This window comes from Brassica oleracea, chromosome C1, assembly GCF_000695525.1.
Source record: "Brassica oleracea var. oleracea cultivar TO1000 chromosome C1, BOL, whole genome shotgun sequence".
Lineage (NCBI taxonomy): Eukaryota > Viridiplantae > Streptophyta > Magnoliopsida > Brassicales > Brassicaceae > Brassica > Brassica oleracea.
The window spans coordinates 27,839,790-27,844,087 of record NC_027748.1 but is presented as its reverse complement, the minus strand read 5'-3'; positions in this window follow the sequence as shown (position 1 = coordinate 27,844,087).

Sequence of the window (4,298 nt, the reverse complement as noted above, 5' to 3'; positions counted from 1 at the left end):
AAGAACAAATTTATATAGATTTTTTAGTAGCAAAGAATCAATAATCAATAGTTAAAACTTAAATATTCATATTGGTTAATAATAATATTAAAATAAATTGAATTATATATTAGTTTAACCATATTTTCATTTGAAAAACTAATAAACGAAAAAAGAATAATTAAATTTTAAATAAGAATAATTAAAAAATATTCAACATGCGTACCAGCTTATATGTATTTTCTGATATTGAAAAAAAAAATTGAATTTCAATAATTTCAAAATTGTTATTACCAAAACAATACAAAAAACTATAAAGTTTTCTAATAGCTTATATAGTGTAATTAGTATCAGTGAAAAAATATATTAAAAACACAAATTATAAATAATCTAAATTTAATTTAAATATACAGAAATCGCACTCTATAACCATACAAAAAACTAAAATTTGCCAAGTAACCAAAATCTCATTCTCTCTCCGCTCTTCTCTTCTTATCTCTCGCTACAAATTTAATTTTGTTTTTTGTTTTGGTTATTTCACTAATTCACCCTTGAATATATGAGAAAATAACCCGGACGTAGCCCGGAAAAATCTCTAGTACAACTAATAGTCATAAATCATAGATAAATGTAAACACAAATCTACTGATTATATTTAAGTTCGCACAAGCGTGTGGGGGACCGTCCACCTAGTAATCTTTTATTTTCAAAAGAATGTTCTAACACAATTGTATATTGAATTAATATTTTTTTGCCTCATATTTATTTTATTTTAAAAATATTATATTAATATTTAGAAATTAAATAATTATAAAAAAATCACTAAGACCATATACAATGAGACAAACTGTTGAATAAAAAATTCAACACTTGAACTCTTGTAATGAGCTTGTTAAAAATCCGATGTTAGATTACTTCTTGTTGAATTTATTGAACATGTTGAAAGTGTATAATGAGGGATCCACCGTGTTGATTTTCTCTACTTTAAACCACACACATAAAAAAAATATGTTTACAAAAAAAAAAAGTGTATTCGCACATGCGCAACAATATCACCGGTTGATGGAGTTTTATAATTTTTTGTTATACCCTAATTACATGAGATCAATTATCTTGCATCAAATAATATTTCTTATAAAAAAAGTTATATCAAAATTTATAAATTTTTGTGGTCTACAAACAAAGATTTGGTTCATTTGATTTTGATATAGGAAAAATCAGCTATTTCCTACAATATTTTCAATATTTTTTTAAGAAAAGATGATTTCAAGTTGATCAAAAATATTTTGTGTTAAAAAGATATTTAAAATTTATTTAGTTTTTAGTTATTATGGTTTTTAGATATGTTTTCATTTTTTTGCTCATAAAATACAATTATAAAGGAAGAAAAATATAAGATAAAAATGGTGAGTTTTTTTTTGTCATCAACTTATACAGACTCATACTGACTCTGTGAACCAAACCGGGAGATCTGCATCCATGTGAACGATGAAAGACGGTTGTTTCCTGACACTGCGTGCTAGGCTATCCGCCTTTGAATTTTGCGTCATTGGTACATAGATGATCTCTGATCGGACGAAACTTTCTTTCAAGATCTTGATATCTTCCAAACAACTTGCAAAAGCTGGTCATTCTTCTGGTTCTGAAACCATCTTCACCAATTGAGAACAATCCGTTGCAAACGTAACCTGAAATTGACGTTAGTTTCTTATACATTTCATTGCCCAGAGTAGCGCTTCCATCTCGGCATGAAGATGATAGAGACTAGTCCGAACATTCCTCGCCCCCATCAGCCCATCAAATCCTTCTAGAGTGCTGAACCAACCTTGTCCGGAGAAAATATCGCCCTCTTTCCAAGAATCATCTGTAAAACACCATCTTCCTGGAATTGACGGTAGGGTCCTAACCTCTACGTGTGGTACTGTCCTTTGTTCATTCAATATTTGTGCCTCAGCCCAGAGTGTTGATTCTGTTTCTGCCAATTTAAGTGTTTCCCTAGGATAAATGTCTAGATTACTGAAAATTTTATTATTCCCACCTTTCCAAATGTACCATAGTATCCATGCAAACTGATGATCATCCATCTGCGGGAAAACTCTCCAGAAGAGATGATCCATGTTTGTGAAGAGATAACTTGTTGGAAAAATAGTTGGATTTGATGGTATCTTTGAGAGAGCCCAAACCTGAAGTGTTGGAGGACATTAAAAAAACACATGGTTTATCGATTCCTTATGGGCTCCGCATCTTACACAGCATATATCCCCTTGTATCCCTCGCGCTCGCAGATTCTTCTTGACTGCTATACACCCTGTCACCAATTGCCATAGGAAATGTTTTAACTTTGGTGGGCACCGTATTTTTCAACAGAACGCCTTCAATGCATCAACTGTGGGTCCAAACAGTAGTGGTGGTCTTTCCTTGTCTGGGTAAACCCGTTCTACCTGATATCCTGATTTAACCGTATATTTCCCATTTTTTGTGAAATGTCATCCATCCCTATCTACCATTTGAGTTCTAATCAGTGGTATACTTTCTATAAGTTTCACATCATGTGGGTCCACCAAAACCTGAATTGCCTGCAAGTTCCAAGTTCGTGAAGTAGAGTCAATGAGAGAATCCACTGTGAAGTCTGGGTAGAAATTGTGTTGGTTTTTATTAGCTGGTCTCGGGCGAGTGGTTGGGAGCCATGGGTCGTTCCATGCAGATATAAAAGAGCCTGATCCCACCTTTTTGATTAGTCATTTGCTTGCTAGAGATCTAGCAGATACGATACTCCACCAGCCATATGACGAAGAATATGAACGAATCGGTTCCAGGGGTGAGGCGTTCCTGTAATACCGACCTTTGAAAACTCTAGAAAATAAAGTGTTTGGCTTCTCTATCAGACGCCATAACTGGTTACCAAGCATCGTTGTATTGAAATCAGTGATGTCTTTAAACTCCAAACCTCCTTCATCCTTATTTACACATACTTTGTCCCATGATTTCCAGTGCATGCCTTTTGTGCTTCCCCCTGGACTCCACAAGAATTGTGCTTCCCCCTGGACTCGTCAGGTTTTTTGCGGTTGCCTTAGGTAAACGATAGCAAGACATCACATGTTTTGGTAATGATGTAACCACTGATTTAATGATCACTTCCTTTCCTCCTTTTGTGAAAAATTTAAAAGTCCAATCGTTGACCATATTATTTAGCTATTCCTGCACAAAGCTAAAAATTTGTATCTTGGAGCCCCCAAGATTTTCTGGTAAACCTAGGTAAGATCCCATTCCTCCTAAATTCTGGATGCCCAAAATATACCTTAACTCTTGTCTGGCAGATTCTTCAATCTTGTTTCCAAATTGAATCGAAGACTTATCAAAATAAATGAGTTGACCTGATACTATCCCATATTCCTTTAAAATTCTGAGAATGGTTAAAAGTGGTGAGTAGAGTGTTAAATTTTGTTAAATGAAATTATTTAAGGTGTAAAAATTAAATGAATATTGAATTAATAGGTGGAAGATGATATCCCCTATATATTAATTGAGGAACATTTGAAAAGATGTAACCTCAATTTTGTATTAATTAAAATAGGCCCCAATGCATAGGTGGCACTCAATTAGGTAGTCAATTACATTCAATCGAAAAATAAGTAGGTCCACATTCGATTTTTATATGTTGTTAGATACATAAGTTGGTCAAACTATATGATATAATGATATGATATGTTATTTTCTTTCCTTAAATCAAACCTACGGAATTACCATAAATGACTAATATATATATGACAATTAATGATTTTAATAATAAAGATTTGATAACAATTTATATCTCCTCCATCATTTTTTGTTTAATTTTATATTATTAAAATAAATTAAACAATCAAATTAGCTATAAAAGTAAAATTTAGATTTTTTCGTATATGTTATATTTTGAATTTTTAAAAACGACAATAAATGACTAAAACTATTAAAATTATTATGTTAAAAATTAATGATCAATGGTTTAACATTTTTATTATAAGAAGATACACAAGATTTTAAAACCATATGAGTAAAAAATATCATTTAATAATAAAATAAATATATATATATATATATAGATTAAACACTATATACCATAAGATTACATAAATATTTTAATATTAAAAGTTTCAATGAATTTTCAAGAACATTTATAAATTATAAACTTATTAAAGATTCAGATTGAAAATTTTGTTATCGATGATTTAAATATTTTGTTATAAAATGATATGAATGATCATAGAACCGTATGATTATAAATTCTTATTTAATAAATAACTATACAAAATATACTATTCCTAGAAAAATAGGTTGGT